Source organism: Chiloscyllium plagiosum, unplaced genomic scaffold (genome assembly GCF_037043375.1).
Source record: "Chiloscyllium plagiosum isolate Xiang-an unplaced genomic scaffold, Cpla_swu_hap1 HiC_scaffold_29, whole genome shotgun sequence".
NCBI classification, from domain to species: Eukaryota; Metazoa; Chordata; class Chondrichthyes; order Orectolobiformes; family Hemiscylliidae; genus Chiloscyllium; species Chiloscyllium plagiosum.
Genome location: NW_028270167.1, coordinates 79,873,633 through 79,894,437, shown reverse-complemented (window position 1 = coordinate 79,894,437; position 20,805 = coordinate 79,873,633).

Sequence of the window (20,805 nt, the reverse complement as noted above, 5' to 3'; positions counted from 1 at the left end):
CAACTGCAATACTGTCCTTGACCAACAATGTAATACCTCCCCCTCTTTTAACATCTTCTCTGTTCTTACTGAAACATCTAAATCCTGGAACCTGCAAAAACTATTCCTGTCCCTGCTCTAACCATGTCTCCAAAATGGCCACAACATTGAAGTCCCAGGTACCAACCCATGCTGCAAGTTCACCCACCTTATTCCGGGTGCTCCTCGCATTGACATGGACACACTTCAAACCAACCTCTTGCTTGCCGGTGCCATCTTGCATCTCTGAAACTTGATTTTGGACCTCCCTACTCTCAACCCTTTCTATACACTAACTACAATTTTGGTTTCCATCCCCCTGCTGGATTAGTTTAAACCCACACCAATAGCCTGAGCGAATTCCACCCCCCCCCCCCCCCCAGGGTATTGGTACCCCTCTGGTTTAGATGAAGCTCATCCTGCTTGTAGAGGTCCCACCTGCCCCAGAATCCAAAACCCTCCCTCCTGCACCATTTCTGGAGCCACGTGTTCACCTTCTCTCTCTCCCTATTCCTTGCCTCACTAGCACGTGGCGCGTGCAAGAAACCAGAGCCAACAACTCTGTTCATCCTAGCTCTAAGCTTTCATCCTAGCTCCCTGAATTTCTGCCTTAAATCCCCATCTCTCTTCCTACCTATATCGTTGGTGCCTATGTGGACCACGACTTGGGGCTGCTCCGTATCCCCCTTAACGATCCCAAAAACACGATTAGAGACATCTCGAATTCTGGCACCTGGGAGGCAACACACCAACCGTGAGTCTCTCTCGTCCACACAGAACCTCCTATCTGACCCCCTAACTATAGATTCCCCAATGACTACTGCTCTGCTCCTCTTCCCCTTTCCCTTCTGAGCAGCAGGGACAGACGCTGCGGCAGAGCCGTCTACCCACTGCTTTACCCTTGTAAGTCCCCCCCCCCCCGATAGTATCCAAAAGGGTATATTTATTGTTGAGGTGAATGGCCACAGGGGATCGCTGCACTGCATGCCGGTTCCCTTTCCGTCCCCTGACTGTAACCCATTTGCCTTTTTCTTGTACCTTAGGAGTGACTACCTCCCTGTAACTCCTCTCAATAATCCCCTCTGCCACCCCAATGATTCGAAGTTCATCCAGATCCAGCTCCAGTTCCGTAACGCGGTTTTCAAGGAGCTGGAGTCAGGTGCACTCCAGCAGATGTAGTCAGCAATGACACTGGTGGTGACTCTTACCTCCCATATTCTGCAGGAGGAACATTCAACTGCCCTAACCTCCATTCCTACTAGTCTAAATTCCCAAAGAGTCTGTTGAAAAAAAATAAGGAATAAAAAACTCGTTTCCTTTCCATGCTGTGGCACAGGTAATTTGATTATGGTTAGAGGAGGAGGATGGGTGCTTTAACAGATTATAAGGCAAGGTGAGCTTTTCTGGGTGTTGGTTGAATTCACAAATTGCTGTGTCGTAACAGCACACTTGGAACATTGTGTTCAGTTCTGGTCGCCTTGTTATAGGAAAGATGTAGAAGCTATAGTGAGGGTGCAGAGGAATCCCTAGGGATCAACAGAAATATTGGCACACACCACACGATTGAGCGAAATATTGAGGAAGTCACCACGCGAAAAATAAATACTGGCAGATTCTGCATGTCTGTATAAACGTCAGTGTGTCAGTGTTTGTGGTGTGTCTGTACTGATGCCTGTATATCTGTGTGTGCACGTGCATCAGTGTATCGGGATTTGTCTCTGTGTGCTTTAGTATCTGTGTGACTGCACCAGTCTCTACATGTGCCTGTGTATCTATATTCATATCTGTGTGTATCTGCGTGTCTCTGTGCGGATCCGTGTGCACAGCGGATCTGCCAGCCTCTGTGGTGTTTAAAGTGATGCAATGTCCGCCTCTGCTGTCCTTCACACTCTACTGCACTGATGGCAGTGGAGGGAGAAAACCATAAGGGATTCAGTCTAGGAGGTGGGGAGAGGGAGTTAGATCATAGCACCATCCAAACTGACAGCACTATCTGCACATGCACACACATGCACGCACACACACACACACTTGGGTATAGGGAGGAGCATAATTGTACTGAGGACACTCAGAGTGGCGAATGCTCCTGAGTAATAACTGTACTCGCTCTGCAATGTGAAAGTGATTTGTCTTTGAAGATTATTCGTTACACAAAGTGTACACCTTGAAGAGTATTTCCACTGCAACTGCATCCAAGCAACTTTGACCAAATCATCTGTAAGGTGATGCCATGAATTTATTACACGTTCTTTAAATTGAAATATTTTATAATTCACCCCTACAAGGTGTAAGTGAGAAAGGATTGAAAAGGCCTGAAACTGGCCCAGTGGTGGTGTAATATATCTAGGTATCAGACAAAACTGTTCTGTGCATCCAGAGAATTTTGAAAAACCAAACAGCCGTACAATGTGAGAGATTCACAGTATTTGATGTCATCAGACAGAAAAAAACTGACATTTGTGCATTGGCATGGGGAGACCAGCAGAGGGTGGCATTTTATGACTATAACCTGAACAGGGACAGACGTAGAGGTGGACGAGGGAGACAGCGAGTGGTAGTGGAAGGAAAATATTCTGCCTGGAAGCCAGTGATGAATGGTGTTCCACAGGGCTTTGTTCTTGGGCATCTACACTTTGTAATTTTTATCAATAACTTGGATGAGGGGATTGAAGGATGGGTCAGCAAGTTTGCAGAGGACACAAAGGTTGGAGGTATCATTGACAGTATACAGGACTGTTGTAGGCTGCAGCAAGACATTGCCAGGATGCAGAGATGGGCTGAGAGGTGGTAGATGGAATTCAAACTGGATAAATGCGAGGTGATGCATTTTGGAAGATCGAACTTGAAAGTTGAGTACAGGATTCTTGGCAGTGTGGAGAAACAGAGGGATCTTGGTGTGCAGGTACATAGATCCCTTAAAATTTCCACCCAGGTGGACAGGGTTGTTCAGAAAGCATATGGTGTTTTGGCTTTCATTAACAGGGGGATTGAGTTTATGAGCCATGAGAACTTGTTGCAGCTCTATAAAACTTTGGTTAGACCGCACTTGGAATACTGTGTCCAGTTCTGGTCGCCCTAATATAGGAAAGATGTGGATGCTTTGGAGAGGGTTCAGAGGAGGTTTACCAGGATGCTGCCTGGACTGGAGGGCTTATTTTATGAAGAGAGGTTGACTGAGCTCGGACATTTTTCATTGGAGAAAAGAAGGAAGAGAGGGGACCTAATTGAAGTGTATAAGATAATGAGAGGCATAGATCGAGTTGATAGCCAGAAACCTTTTCCCAGGGCAGCAATTGTTAACACGAGGGGTTATATTTTTAAACTGTTTGGCGGAAAGTATAGAGCAGATGTCAGAGGCGGTTTCTTTACGCAGAGAGTTGTGAGAGCATGGATTGCGTTGCCAACAGCAGTTGTGGAAGCGAGGTCATTGGAGATATTTAAGAGACTGCTGGACATGCGTATGGTCACAGACATTTGAGAGTTCGTACATTAGGTTTACCTCACATGAGGATCAATGGTCGACACAACATCGTGGGCTGAAGGGCCTTTTCTGTGCTGTACTGTTCTATGTTCTAAACAGTAAACAGTGACAAAACACCACAGATGAGTCACGATCTGGAGGTAGAACGAGGGGCAGCATATTGAGTCTGATATGATCCTCTTCTGAAAAACTCATATTGGAATCAAAAAGTTAATTGTGTTTCGATCTGCTCAGAACCTGCAGATGTTTTTAGATTAGATTAGATTACATTGCAGCGTAGAAACAGGCCCTTCGGCCCAACAAGTCCACACCGACCCGCTGAAGTGTAACCCACCCATGCCCCTACATTTACCCCTTTACCTAACACTAGGGGCAATTTAGCATGGCCAATTCACCTGACCTGCACATCTTTGGACTGTGGGAGGAAACCGGAGCACCCGGAGAAAACCCACGCAGACACGGTGAGAACGTGCAAACTCCACACAGTCGTGTGGCCTGAGGCAGGAATTGAATCCGGGTCTCTGGCACTGTGAGGCAGCAGTGCTAACCACTGTGCCACCGTGCCGCCCACTACAGATGCACTTTCCTGCACTTTCAATTTAGCTACTCTTTTGGACAGTGGATATTTGTCTGATCTGAAAGGGAAAGGCGAAGCTGCCATTTCTGTTGACGCTCAAGAATTTGGTTATGGTTTTTGAATGAAAAATGAAAAACTATGTGCCTGACAACTCCCCAAATACCGATAGTTTATTCCCATTGTCATCATGCATTATGAAAATGTTGAATTCGGTGGTCATGATATCACATGATCAATCCACTGAAAGTAACTGATTGAAGTACTGATCCCAATTGTTATCAATGTCTTATCATGCTCCTGATGTCACTGGCATCGTACTCATCCAGCAAGATCTTCCCTTTCCGAGAGTTTCCATATATCTATAAAAACATAAAATATCTTTGTATTTTTTTAACAGGACATATTCATCCAGGGTTTTGGAAGGCACTAGCAAGGGCAGAGTTTATTTGTCATCCTCAATGACTCTGGAATAAGTGACACAGAGTTGCCCTGTTTTACCTCTTCAATCCAAAGTGATGCAAATCCAGACAGAGCTGTTTGTCGGGGCATTCCAAGATTTTTAACAATTACTTGTGAAGGAACAGTAAATTAGTCCCTAGTCAGGATGACATGCAATTTGGAAGATACCTTTCAGAGACTGATTTTTCTCTTGTTCCCATTTCCAGTGCAGAATGTTCTCTAATTCTCATTAATAACAGTTTTGCTCAGGGCCCTTGATTCCACCTTCAGTCAAGTCCTGCTTCGATTGAAAGGGAAGTCACTCTGATCTCACCTCAAATTACACGGGAAGATCAGTTGGAAGAGTAAGGAGCAAAAGACAAGAACACTGTTTGTTTGAACAATGTCCTCGCAATATTCAAAAGAAAATTGATGCATAGCCTTCCTTAATGCATTATTTCAACATGACACCACGTTTTAAACAATATTCAGAATGGTGGGTATTTGTTCTTTTAATTTGCTTCCAATTCAGTGTAAACATGAGAATGTGAATTGATCTTCTATAGTGTGCTTATAATCCAGAATTTAATTCAATCTTTATCATCATTGCTCTAGCTCTTTGAAACAAAAATGATGAATGAGCCTGTGTCCATCATGCAAATGAAAAACTTCTTTCAGCTCTGACTATTGCAGCGAATGTTGTAAAGAATAAGCTGCAGGCCCACGTAAAATGAAACTGCTGCAGGGCAAGGTGCCAAACGCTAGTCCAAGATTAATTATGTCCAAGCATTATGAATAATACATGCAGAAGGGCGGAGTATAAAAGCAGAATTCAGCTCCATGTTCAAAATACTGTTTGTGGCTCCCTCACAAAAGACCACAACTGATTCACGGAGTAAATTCACCAAAATAGGAAAAACAAGATACTGGAATTCCCAATTCTGCAACCACATCGGTAGAACAGGAAGAAAATCAAGGTTTGTTTCTGAAATCCATAAATTGTGATGATAAGAATGTGGTATATGTAGTTGGGGGGGGGGGGGGGATGTTAGAGGGTGATAAACAATGTTGTCGATGACACAATGATTATCCAGGTGGGTCACAGTGAGCAGGAACGTGTTGGTTACAGGAGGGTACAAACAGATTTTCAGATGGCCAGATCAATGACTGATAAAAGGTAACACTGAAATGTGTGAGATGCTGCACTTTGGAAGATGTAACAAGACAAGGGAGAACACAAACCATGAAGATAGTTTAGATTTGCTTTTGGAGCAGAGAAAGGTGAGGGGTGAACCTGACAGAGGTGTATTATAGCATGAGAGGTATGGGACGAGTGAACAGACAACAACTGTTCTCCTTAGTCAAAGGGTCAAAAACAATGGGAAATACGTTTGAAGTCAAAGAGAATATGGAAACAGAGGATTTGTGAAATCTGTTTCGAACCCAGAGCATGATATGTGTCAAAAATGCATTTCCTGGGAGGGTGGTTCAGGAAGGTAACCTCACAAACATTATAAAACACTTGTATCAGCACTGGGTGGTGCAGACTCGACGGGCCTTGTATTTATTACATGATTCCATCTGGTGGCAGCCATGAAATGTCTGATATATTCTGAAGCAGCAACCAATTGGACTTGGTTTGTTCCAACGAACTGTGCTCAGTAAGTGGTGAGATTACAAACAAGCATCATCCCATGGAGTATCAACACTTACTCAACCTAGGATAGCCCAGCCATCTCTGAAATCATCCCGGATAATTCACATGCTCAGTGTAAGAATCGTCCAACACAGCATCAACATTATTCCAGCTGTTTGACACCATTATTTTAAGTTCACCAATAACATAGAAACAGACTTCATTTCATTATTAAATAGACTTCTCGTGTAAGGTTGTTATTTCTCTGAAGACTAATAAATTCCTTCCCATATATTCGTATTGACAAAGAGTCTGTTATCGTGCGAGCTGTTCCTCACCAGTAATATTTACTCTCAGTTAAACCAGCACATGAGATGTACTGCTGGCACTCCCTCCCAACAGCCACTTGGATGGACCAACATCAACTGGACTGGAACTTCTCAAGGGCAATTAATGCTGGTCTGGCTCCATTAAAACCCCAAATGAACTAAAAAGACAATCCGATTTTCTAATAATTATTAAACAACAAGGGCATTTTGTTGATCGGAAGAGTTTGTCGCTGTCTTTGAAATTGTGAGAACTGTGTTATTTTATTTTCAGTATCTAAAGACAACAGAAATGCAAAACCTATCATCAGGAGTTAGGAATCAAAACAACTCCATCATGTGATAAGGTCGTGGATGATCTGATTGCGACCTCAATTGCACATTCCTCATTTGCCCTTACAATGACCGTGCATCATTCTTAGTCAAGAATCTGCCTGCCTCTGCCTTAGGAATATTCAATGCCTTATCCTCCATCGCTATCTGGGAAGAGAATTGTACAAAGACACAACACTCTGAAAGGATGACACCAAATCACCATCTTCTTAACAGAGACATTTTTCTGTTTTACTCTCCATCCACTCATGGTAATCTCTCACACAAGCTGAAATATTGTTTTAGAATTCAACTTGAAAGACTACTTGGAATATTTTGAGGTTAAGCAAGACCACATGTTGTTCGCCTAAAACCCCAGCAGATCCAGAGCCAGTCATTTCAAGATTTCCTCCTGAAATAAACGCTCCTCACAAGAGTCAGCTGAGTGAATCTTCCCTGGATTGCATTTTATATCATTGTGGCCATCGTTCTCGGGATGTGGTTACACCACTACATTGTAAATCTGTACAAAATCGTCCCAACTTTTAAATGTATTCTGTTTCAGAAAGTTTCAACATTTGTCTTACCTCCCTAAACATTTGATGTACACGTAAAATTTTTATTTTGTAATCCAAGAGCCCGGTTCCTCTGTGCCTAAAGCCAATCTCTCCACTGAAATAATACATTACGTTTCCATTCAACCCGCCAATATCTTTTAGCACAGACACATTTTTCCTACTATGTTCCATACACCAACATTTGCCTGTTCACTTGACCCACCTTAATCTCCTTACAGACTCATGTCCTCTTCATATCTTCCTTCTCGAACAGTTTCAAGGTTTTTTTTAGATTAATTACAGTGTGAAGACAGGCCCTTCGGCCCAACATGTCCACACCGACCCGCCGAAGCGCAACTCACCCAGACCCATTCTCCTACATTTACCCCTTCACCTAACACTACGGGCAATTTAGCTTGGCCAATTCATCTAACCTGCACATTTTTGGACTGTGGGAGGAAACTGGAGCACCAGGAGGAAACCCACGCTGAAGTTTGTATTCTTCCGTAAAAAAGACAGAATATTTGGCCAAAGAAATACACTGTGGCCATATTGCAAATTAATTGACAATGAAATATTGTTACTTCATGTCTAAACTATAAATTTGAGACAATGCTAAAGTGTTTGCAGTCACATCACTCAGTTCCATTACTTAAAATAGAGTCAGATGGTGTGGGATGTCTCTGGGTAGAATTGAGGAACCATAAAGGTGAAAACCCGTAGTTGGAGTTTTGTACAGGTCGACAAATCGTAGTCAGAAGCTGGGGCGCATGATAGACGAGGAGATAGAAACGATATGTAGAAAAGGCAAAGTTACAGTGACTGGGGGGATTTCAATATGCAGGTGGACTGGGAAAATCAGTGGTAATGGTTTGCAAGGAAAGGAATTTGTGGAATGTCTACGAGATGGCTTTTTGGATCAGCTTATGGTGCAGGCAACAAGGGAACAGGCAATACTGGATTTAGAGCTGTGCAGTGAGGCAGACTTGATAAGGAAGCTTAAGGTGAAGGAACCTTCGGAGGCAGTGATCTTACTATGATTGAACCTACTCTTCAATTTTAGAGGGAGAACGTAGAATCGGAGTTAATATTACAGCTAACTAAAGACACCTTCAAAGACACAAGGGAGGAGCTGGATAGAATTGACTGGGAGAGGAGCCGAGCAGGAAAGACAGTGGAACAATAATGGCGGGAGTTTCTCAGAGCAAGTTTGGAGTCACAGCAGAGATTTATCCCGAGGTAAAAGATGCATTGTACAGCGAGGATGAGGCAACAATGGATGACTGGGACAGTCATGGCTGGCATAAAAGGAAAATAGAAAGTAGATAACATAGCAAATAGCATTGCGAAACCAGAAGATTTGGAAGCTTCAAAGATGAACAGATGGCAACAAAATAAGAAATAAGGACGGAGAAGATTAAATATAAGTTTAAACTATCCAGTGATATAAAGGACAACTGTAAGAGTTTCTTTAGACATATAAAGGGCAGAAGAGAAGCAGAAGTGGATATTGGGGCACTGGAAAATGACGCTGGAGAGATAGTCGTGTGGAACAAATAATAGATGAGAAACTGAATAACTATTATGAGAGTGGGCAAAGAAGTGGCAGATGGAGTACAACATGGGAAAGTGCGAGGTGATGCATTTTAGTAGGAAGAAGACAGGCATGGACTACTTTGTAAGTGGAGAGAAAAATCAGAAGTCTGAAGTGCAGAGAGAGTTGTGAGTTCCAGTTAAGAATTGTCTCTAGATAAACTTGTAGGTTGAGTTAGCAATTAGGAAGGTGTAGTTTCTGGTGCACAGTGTGATTGAAATCTTATATTCAGCAAAAGAACCGAGTTAACTCTTACAAACAATATTTGTTTTTTGAACACAATTAATATTAGAACAATAAAACGTATTATAACGCAATGATAAACGTTACACATTATCTTATGCTTTAACTTAACTTTGGATGATCACAAACCACCCCACTAGAAGTTGACCAGGCTCGACTTGGTGATGTTTTCTTGTTCTTCTGATGATCTTGGAGGTGTCTTCTCTTTCCCTGGTTATTCTCCAGTTACTGCACTGTGTGGGGTTTTGTGGTGATTCGTATCCTTCCAAGTCTTCACGCCCTTTTGGGAAGATAAGGAGGATCTGTCAATGGAATGATCAGGTTCATTTACCCTGATCAATCAGACTCAATCATGGGTTGGCTCAAGGGCAACATTCCATTGTCCTAATCAGGTCCAACTTCAGGTGAGTATTACAGGATCTGTAGTTTCAGGTTTGTTTGCAAACCGTCTGTGGGTATCTGCAGCCTGTCTGGATTCTGCAGCATGTGGATTAGCACAGAGATTTTAGTCAAAGCTGGGGTCCATTTCACAGTATGCTTTAATAATTGTTCATTTTTGTAACTCCATGGTAAATTTATTTTTGCCCATCGTAAGATTATTCTTTCAGGTGGCACGTCCGGTCAGGAAGGCCTTCAGCCTGAGAGTGGTGAATCTATAGTAAGGATGGCAGTTTCCTTACCTAAAGGACATTAGTGAACCAGGTGGGGTGTTCTTGGCAATCGATTCATAACCACTATCAGTCTCTTAATTCCAGATTTGAATTCAAGCTCCCCTACTTGCTGTGGCAGGATTTGGACCTAGGTCACCAGAACATTATCTGGGCTTATCACATAAGAATTCAGTGATAACACCAAGAGGCCACTGACTTGCCCAATCCTCCATAGCGTGACTAACATGTGCAGTATGATATGCACTAGGATTTGCCTTCATGTTATCCGTGACTTTCTTATCAAGATGTGGATTTTTTTTTCCGTTATGCAACTCATGTTCGGTCTTCAGTATCTCCCTAATTATTTGCCAAATTTCTTCATCTGTCTGCCTTTACCTATTCTTTTCTCCCAACCCCACCCTCCCCCCAGTCCATCCAGGCCAAATCCTTCCTTAGGCCAGTATAATTACCATTGCCTAACACTAAAACTCTCATTTATGACTCAGTCTTCACCCTTTCAATATGAATGTGACACTCCAGCATGTTGTGTTTACTCCGTCCAAGGCAAAGCTCATCCACCAATCCTTCTTTGTTACATAATATCAAATCTAAATTAGCCCATTCTCTGGTTGGTTTCATGCCATCCTGCTCTCAGAAATAATCTCTCATACACTCCATGAATTTTTGTTCGAGGATATCACTGTCAAGTTGATTAATGGAGTCAATTTGCATGTTCAAAACACCCATAGTTAAAATTGTGCCCCTGTTACAAGCCCTCACTATATTCAACATCAGAAGTACTTTGGGGGGACAGTGGCTGAAAATTACTCTTCCCAAGATGTTTCTTCTCTTGCTTTTTATTTGCACTGAGACGGATTTCAAATATTTTTGGCGCAAAACAGGTCTGAGTTCCCACTCGCACGAACAAATGTTTATTTTCTTTACACGAACCACATTTCACAGTAAATATTGAGGAATTAAGAGGGATAAAAGTGGTCATGAGATATCTTTAGCAAACAGGGTTGAGGAAAATTCCAAAGACTACGTTTCATATATAAGCAACCAGAGGGTAACTCGAGAACTGTTTGGCCCACACAGGACAAAGGAAGAAAGTTATGCATGGAGTCAGAGAAAATGGGTGAGATTCTTAGCGAGTACTTTGCATCTGTATTCACCAAGGAGAGGGACATGATGGATGTTGAGGTGAGGGATAGGTCTTTGCGTACTCTGGGTCAAGTCGACATAAAGAGGGAGGAAGTTTTGGATATTCTAAAAGGTAGAAATGTAGACAAGCTCCCAGGTCTGGATGAGATCTACCACAGGTTAATGAGGGATGTGAGCGAAGAAATAACTGGGGCTTTAACAAATATCTTTGCAGGACCCTTGTACATGGGTGAGTTCCTGGAGGACTGGAGCATTGCTAATGCTGTCTCCTTGTTTGAGAAGGATAGCGGGAATTATCCAGGTATTAAAAGACTGGCAAGCCTCAGATCAATGGGATGGAAGCTACTGGAGAAGATGCTGAGGGACTTGAGTAAGGTGTTTTATTAGGTTCTCCAGGGTAGGCTGATGGAGAAGGTGATGCCGTATGGGGTCCAGGATGTTTTATCGAGATGGATAGAGAACTGGCTGGCCAACAGGAGAGAGAGAGTAGTAGTGGAAGGGGATTTCTCAAAATGGAGACCTATGACCAGTGGTATGCAACAGCGATCTGTGCTGGGACCACTGTTGTTTGTGATATATTGTCAATGATTTGGAGGAAGGTATCGGTTGCCTGATTAGCAAGTTTGCAGATGACACCCAGATTGGTGGAGTAGCAGGTAGTGAAGGGGAATGTCAGAGAATGCAGCAGAATATAGATAGATTGGAGAGATGGGCACAGAAATGGCAGATGGAGTTCAGACTGTGCAAATGCGAGGCCTTGCATTTTGGAAGATCCAGTTCAAGAGCAACAATACAGTAAACGGAAAAATCTTGGGGAAAATTGACATACAGTGAGACCTGGGTCCATTGTTTCCTGAAGTTGGCAACGCAGATAAGTAAACTGGTCAAGGCAACATAAGGCATGTTTTCCTTCATTGGATCAGTTGTTGAGTCCAAACGTTGGCAGGTCATGTTACAGTTGCATAGGGCTTTGGTTTCACCACATTTGAAATACTGCATATATTTCTGGTCACCACGTTACCAAAAGGATGTGGATGCTTTGATTAGAGTGCAGAGTAGGTTCACCAGGATGTTGCCTGGTATGGAAGGTGCTGGTTATGAAGATAGATTGAGTAGATTAGGATTATTTTAATTATAAAGACAAAGGTTGAGGGGAACCTGATTGAGGTCTACAAAATCAAGAGAGATATAGACAGAGTGGATAGCAAGAAGCTTTTTCCCCAGATTTTGGAACTCAATTACTCGGCGTCATGAGTTCAAAGTGAGAGGGGAAGGGTTTAGGGTAGATATATGTGGGAAGTTGCTTACACATATGGTGGTGGCAGCCTGGAACGTGTTACCAACAGATGAGATCGGGGCAGGTACAATAGCGTTATCTAAGATGTATCTGACAGATACATGAATGGGCAGGCAGCAGAGGGATACATTCTCTTAGAAAATAGGTGGCACGTTTAGAAAATAGGAAGATCTGGATCAGCACAGGCTAGGAGGGCCGAATGGTCTGTTCCTGTGCTGGAATGTTCTTTGTTCTTTTATCATTCATTCTAAAACTAGCAAGGTTTCAACTATTGTATGCTACAATTTAATGATATAAACCATTTATTTGACAGTACATATCAAATTATTGTCATTTCTAAATTACAGTCACAGAGTCAAAGAGATGTACAGAGTGGAAACAGTTCCTTCGGTCCAACCTGTCCATGCCGACCAGATAACACAAACCAATCTAGTCCCACCTGCCAGCACTCAGCCCATATCCCTCTAAATCCTTTCTATTCATATACCTATCCAGACACCATCTAAATGTTGCAATTGTACTAACTTCCACCACTTCCTCTGGCAGCTCATTCCATACACAAACCACCCTCTGCGTGAAAAGGTTGCACCTTGCATATCTTTTATATTTTTCCTTCCCAACCTAAACCTATGCCCTCTAGTTCTGGACTCCCCCACACCAGGGAAAAGACCTTGTCTATCTCCACATTCATGGCCCTCATGATTTTATAACCTCTTTAAGGTCACCCCTCAGTCTCCAACGTTCCAGGGAAAATAGCCATAGCCCATTCAACCACCATCTATAGCTCAAACACTCCAACCTTGGCAACATGCTTGTAAAACTTCTTAGAACACTTCCAAGATTCACAACATCCTACCGATATGAAGGGGAACAGAATTGCATGCAATATTCCAAAAGTTGCCTAACCAATGTCCTTTACAGCTGCAACATGACCTCACAACTCCTGTACTCAATGCTCTGACCAATTAAGGAAAGCATACCAAATGCCTTCTTCACTAACCTACCTACCTGTTCCTCTACTTCCAAGGAACAATGAACCTGCACTCCAAGGTCTCTTTGTTCAGCAACACTCCATTGGACCTCACCATTAAGAGTATTAGTCCTGCTAAGATTTGCTTTCCCCAAATGTAGCATCTCACATTTATCTAAATTAAACTCCATCTGCCACTCCTCAGCCCATTGGCCCATATGATCAAGATCCTCTTGTAATCTGAGGTAACCTTCTTCAATGTCCAGTATACCTCCAATTTTGTTGTCATCAGTAAATTTGCTAACTATCCCTCTTATACACACATGCAAATCATTTATTTCAATGACAAAAAGTAGTGGATCCAGCATCGATCCTTGTGACACTCCACTGGTCACATGCCTCCAATCTGAAAAACAACACTCCACCACCAGCCTCTGTCTTCTACCATTAGCCAGCTCTATATCCAACTGGCTAGTTCTCCCTGTACTCCAATGAAATCTAACCTTGCTAACCAGTCTTCCATGGGGAACCTTATCGAATGCCTTACTGAAGTCCATATAGATCACGTCCACCGCTCTGCTCTCCTCAATCCTCTTTGTTACTTCTGCAAAAAAATCAATCAAGTTAGTGAGACATGATTTCCCACGCACAAAGCCATGTTGACTATCCCTAATGAGTCTTTGACTTTCCAAATAAAGGTTCATCCTGTCCCTCAGGATTCCCTACAACAACATGCCCTCCACTGACGTCAGTCTCACTGGCTTGTCCTTACCACTTTTCTTAAACTGTGGCACCACGTTTGCCAACCTCCAGTCTTCTGGCTCCTCACTTGTGGCTATCAATGGTACAAGTATCTCAGCAAGAGGCCCAGCAATCAGTTCTCTAGCTTCCCACAGAGTTCTAGGCTACACCTGATCGATCGGGTCCTGGGGATTTATCCAAATTTATGCATTTCAAGACATCAACACTTCCTCCTCTGTAATATGAACATTTTTAAAGATGTCACCATTTATTCCTCTGTATATCTACATCGCCCATGTCCTTCTCTTGAGTAAACACTGATACAAAATACTCATTTAGTATCTCCCCTAATTCCTGCAGCTCCACACAAAGGCTGTCTTGCTGAACTTTGAGAGCTCTATTCTCTCCCTATTTATCCTTTTGTCCTCAATGTATTTGTAAAGTCCTTTTGGATTCGCCCTAAATGTATTTGCCAAAACTATCTCATGTCCCCTTTTTGATTTCCCGACTTCCCTCTCTAGTATACTCCTACTGCCTTTATACTCTTCTAAGGATTGACTCGACCTATCCTGCCTGTACCTGTCATATGCTTCCTCTTTTTTCTTAACCAGACCCTCAATCTCATTAGTCATTCAGCATTCTCTATACCTACCAGCCTTTCCTTTCATCCTAACAGGAATATATTGTCTCTGGACTCTCATTATCTCATTTCTGATGGCTTTCCATTTTCCAGCCATCCCTTTCCCTGCAAACATCTGCTGCCATCAGCTTTTGAAAGTTATTGTCTAATACCATCAAAATTGGCATTTCTCCAATTTAGAACATTAACATTTACATCGAGTCTATCCTTTTCCATCATTATTTTAAAACTAATAGAATTGTTGGCAAATAGCTGAAGCTCACATATTTCAGGTGAGAAATTAAATTGATTGATTATATTTAAATGTGTAAGAGTTGTAAGTCTATTTGATTTTTCAATCATTTGTTCAATCTGAATACGTAATCAGTTAGAGGTCAGTCACTTTGTAAATGATAGAGCGACAATGTATGTATTTGAATACTGAGATTCAATGTGTAATTGTGATCACCAAAATAGCCAGACATGTTCGTTTTCGATACAAAACAAAATGTGATTCCTTACTTTTGTATAATAAAAGGTTTTTCGTGTTTATATTTTAATTCCATCAATATAGAATCAACTTAATTGTTTCAGAGATGATGCAGTTATTGTTCAGTTGAATAATTGTAGCTCATATCTTATTATTGCCCAATTCACAAACATGGCAAACTCCTGATCATTGTTCAGATCAGTAAACCTATGACTTTGCATCATGACCATCATTAAAAGTGGATTCCAAAAGGCCTGAATTCGGGTAAAGTGCTACTGGACTTCACAGCTGCCTGTGGCACTGAGTGAGACACTGGCCTGCTCCTGAATCTGACCAGACAGTTTCCAACCTGGGTCAGGGCAGTCATTCAAACATTCTCTGACAGAGATTCATTTGGGATCCGCCTTGAGCAGGAGGAAACTAGCCAACAGGCTATCACTGCTCTCAGTGTAGATACAAATGCTGTCTAAATTAGACACCACTGACTGACCAGGAACCATGCCTTATAAATTCATCATCAGTCAGAGCCTGGCCCAGGGAGCAGATGTATGGACATGGAGTGTCATAATCACATCACACACGTTATTTATGGTGATGGCATCTGGCATGACCTCCAGATTCCATACATCTGCCTCCTGGACCAGACACTGGGTGAAAACGTTCACAATTGACAGTCTATTGCAGCATCTTATGTCTCACGGTGAACCCTCTGAAACTATATCCACTAAATGTACCTTCACATTAACCAGGATCAAAATAAAATTGTATATGCCTGTGGATGCTCAGATACTAATTCATAGGTCATCCAACAGAATGTATCTGAAGAAACCAGGAGCAAATGGCAAGCCAAGAATCGTTTTAATAACTAAACTTGGTGGATTTTCTCTGGTCTTGGAAACCTCACATATTGTGCTGACATTCAGGTGAATGTAACAAAGCACATCAAAATTGGAAGTCTTGGTCTAACGCCCCACCCCAGATTCCTGACCTCACACACCTCACTCCCTCATCCGCCTCACTTCCTCCCACATTCACCAACCGACGAGAAGCCACAAACTGAATGAAAATTGGAACATAGAACAGTACAGCACAGTGCAGGCGCTTCAGCTCTCAATGTTTTGGCAGCCTTTTATCCTACACTAAGATCAGACTAACCTACATAACCTTCAGTGTACTAACGTCCATGTGCCTGTCCAAGAGTCTTCTTAAATATCTCTAATGTATCTGACTCTACTGCCACCACTGGCGGTACATTCCGCCCCCACCACTTTCTGTGTAAAGAACCTATCTCTGACAGCCCCCGAAACCTTTCTCCAATCACCTTAAAATTACGGCCCTTGTTGATAGCCACTTCTGCCATGGGAAAAGACTTTGGCTATCCAATCTATCTACGTCTCTCAACATCTTGTACACCTCTATCAAGTCACCTCTCATCCTTCTTCGCTCCAGCGAGAAAAGCCCAGCTCCCTCAAACTTTCTCTCTAAGACATGTCCTCCAGTCCTGGCAGCATCCTGGTAAATCTCCTCTCGGCACTGTCTGAGGCTTCCACAAGTTTCCTATACTGAGGCAACCAGATCCGAACACAATACTCCTAGTGTGGTTGAACCACAGCTTTATTGACCTAAGCATTAAACTCGCCGCTCTTAAACATAATCCCCCATAATGAAAGCCAACACACCATACATCTCCTTAACAACCTTATCAATGCCGGTGGCAACACTGAGGAAACTACGGACATGGACCCCAAGATCCCTGTTGCTCCACACTGCCAATAATTCTGCCTTTAACCCTGTATGCAATGCAACCTTTCCTAATTAAATCAATTCACACTTTTAATGGTTAAACTCTATCTACCACTTATCAGCACAGCTCTGTATCCTGTCAATGTCCTGTTGCAAACTACAACATCCCACCACACTATCCAGAACTCCATCAACCTTCATGCCATCGGCAAACTTTCTAACCCACCATTCCACTTCCTCATCAAAGTCATTTATAAAAATCACAAACAGCACAGGCCCCAGAACCGATCCCTGTGGAACGCCACTGTTCCTTGACCTCCAGGCTGAATACTTTCCATCTGCTATCACCCTCTGTCTTCTATGGGCCAGCCACGCCCGTATCCAGGGAGCCAAATTTCCCTGCGTCCCATGCCTCCTTAACTTCTGAATGAGCCCACAAAGGGGAACCTTATCAAACGCCTTCTAAAATTCGTGTTCACCACATCTACTGGTCTATCTTCATCAACATGTTTTTTCTCATCTTCAAAGAATTCAATAAGGTTTGTGAGGCATGATCTGCTCTTCAAAAAGCCATGCTGACCATACTATGGTTTTTTTAAGTAATTGTAAATCCTGTCTCTCAGAATCGTCTCCAATACTTTGCCCTCCACTGGTGTAAGACTGACTATTCTATCATTCCCAGGGTTATCCCTATTCCCTTACCTGAACAAGGGGATAACATTTGCCACCTCCCAAACATCTGGCACTACTCCAGTGAACAATGAAGACGCTTATATTATTACCAAAGTCACACCAATCTCTTCCATCACCTCCTGGAGTAACCTTGTGTATACCTCCTCTGGCCCAGGGGATTTATCCATCCTTATGTTTGTACGTCAATCACTCTGTATTTCCCCTCAACCTGTCTACACGCTGTCCAACCAATTGATTGACTGCTTTCGTTTTCAGTGCTATATACAGTGCTGTCTTGCTGAGCAAGTATGGTTCCCAACGGCCTGCAAATCACAGAATCAAAAAAAAGGAATGCACCAATGCCTTCCTGATAAAGAGCTCATGGCCGAACTATCGACTCTCCTGCTCCTCGGATGTTGCCTGACATGCTGTGCTTTTCCAATACCACACTTTTCGACTCTGATCTCCATCAACTGCAGTCTTCACTTTATCCATTACTGAGGGCTGTCCCCTCTGCGCACGGAGGGAGAATTAACCATCAGATACTCATTGTATGTGGAGCTGACTGCTCAGTTCTGGAATGTTGCACTTGATGAATACTTTCTTTTTTTTAAAAAAATTACAATTCAACAAATATTCATTCAGTCCCATAGTTCAATTTTGGTTCATGGTTTGGGCAGCCTGATAACAAATAGTGAATGATTGAGGAACTCCGATACACAGAGTATTCCAGGTGTTATATTCCAGCTTACATGAATGCTGGGAATATTATCAGACAGACTGTTGTGACAATGGCATGAGTCGACATGTGGAGGTGGAATATTTTTTGCCATCACAGAGACGTGTTTGAGGGAGGTCAGGGCTAACAACTCAGTATTCTGTTGTACTGGAATTATAGTCAGGACAGGAGAGGGTTTTAAAGAGGAGGTGCTGTTGCATTATTAATCAAAGAACAGTTACTGCAGTAAGGAGAGATGATATCTTGGACGTGTCTTCAAATGAGGCTTTTTGGGTCCAGGTGAGGTTCCAAATGATGACAGGCACACTGCTGGGGATATTTTATAGAGCCCCAGAAAGATGAAAATGCAGAAGCAAATATATAACCAATTCACTGAGGTATGAAGGAAACCAGGCTGGAGATGTTACAGAGGTAGGAAAGCAAAGCTGGAGATGTTACAGGGAGAGAGGAACGCAAGGCTGGAGATGCTACAGAGAGAGGAAAACAAGGCAGGAGGTGTTACAGAGATAGGAAAGCAAAGCTGGAGATGTTACAGGGAGAGAGTAAAGCAATGTTTGAGATGTTACAGGGAGAGAGGAAAGTAAGGCTGGAGATATTACAGATAATAGGAAAGCAAGCCTGGAGATGTTACAGAAAGAGAGGAAAGCAAGGCTGGAGATGTTGCAGAAAGAGAGAAAACCAAGGCTGGAGATGTTACAGAGAGAGAGAAAAGCAAGGCTGGAGATGTGACAGAGATAGGAAAGCAAGGCGGGAGATGTGACGGAGAGAGGAAAGCAAGAATGGAGATGTTACGGAGAGAGGGGAAAGCAAGGCTGGAGATGTTACGGAGAGATAGGAAAGCAAGGCTGGATATGTTGCAGAGAAAGGAAAGCAAGGCTGGAGATGTGACAGAGATAGGAAAGCAAGGCAAGAGATGTTACGGAGAGAGAGGAAAGCAAGGCCGGAGATGTTGCAGAGAAAAGAAAGCAAGGCTAGAGATGTTACGGAGAGAGAAGAAAGCAAGGCTGGAGATGTTACGGAGAGAGAAGAAAGCAAGGCTGGAGATGTTTCAAGAGATAGGAAAGCAAGGCAAGATATGTTACAGAGGTGGGAATGAAAGGCTGGAGATGTTACAGATAGAGGAAAACAAGGTTCTAGATGTTACAGAAATAGGAAGGCAAGGCTGGAGATGTTTTAGAGAGAGGAAAGCAAGACTAGAGATGCAATAGAGATAGGAAAGAAAGGCTGAACATGTTACAGAGAGACTATGGAAAGGATGGAAATGTTAGAGAGAGAGAGGGAAAACAAGGCTGGAAACGTAATAGAGATAGGAAAGCAAGGTGCGAGATGTTACAGAGATAGGAAAGCAAGGTGCGAGATGTTACAGAGAGAGGAAAGTAAGACTGGAGGTATTACAGAAATAGTGTGGCCTGTACATGCTAGAATAGGTTAGTGAGATATTTTGAACTCATTCACAGGATATGGGGAAAGGTGAAGCAGCTGGAATTTAGAGAGATAGGGAGGGGTGTAGGTGTTGGCGGAGTTTACAGTGATAGATGAGGCTGTAATATGATATAAAGTTTGTAGTGATGCAGAGGGTTCCTGAAATACAGATGGATGTAGCGGCTAGAGGAGATGACAGGGAAAGATACAGAGATACACGTAAATAGTTTAAAAATGGAATTGTGCAATGTCTTAATAGAGACAATATTGTAGAAATCTATGGAATATTGGTTCTGTTCGCCGAGCTGGAAGTTTTTGTTGCAAACGTTTCGTCCCCTGGCTAGGCGACATCATCAGTGCTTGGGAGCCTCCTGCGAAGCGCTTCTTTGATGTTTCCTCCGGTGTTTATAGTAGTCTGTCCCTGCCGCTTCCGGTTGTCAGTTTCAGCTGTCCGCTGTAGTGGTTGGTATATTGGGTCCAGGTCGATGTGTTTGTTGATGGAGTTTGTGGATGAATGCCATGCCTCTAGGATCCACAAACTCCATCAACAAACACACCGACCTGGACCCAATATACCAACCACTACAGCGGACAGCTGAAACTGACAACCGGAAGCGGCAGGGACAGACCACTATAAACACCAGGGGAAACATCAAAGAAACGCTTCGCAGGAGGCTCCCAAGCACTGATGATGTCGCCTAGCCAGGGGACGAAACGTTTGCAACAAAAACTTCCAGCTCGGCGAACAGAACCACAACAACGAGCACCCGAGCTACAAATCTTCGCACAAACTTTGAAAATCTATGGAATAGACAAGGCACTTGGAGGAACTGAAGGAGTGAGACCTTGGCCTGTCCAATCACACGAGTTATAGAGTAAATGCCATACAGCACAGAAGAGACCCTTCGATTGACAGTGGCAAAAAATTAAAAGCCCTGCAGACACTGGACACTGGAAATCCCTCCTTCTTAACATCTGGGGACTAGGGCTAAATGTGGAAGAGACGTCCTACAGACTACTCAAGCAGCAACGTGACATAACGAAGCCTCACGTGTCAGATCAAACATAGACACGGAAACGTCCTGCTGACTCCCTTCTCTCAGCTAATGGTTCAGT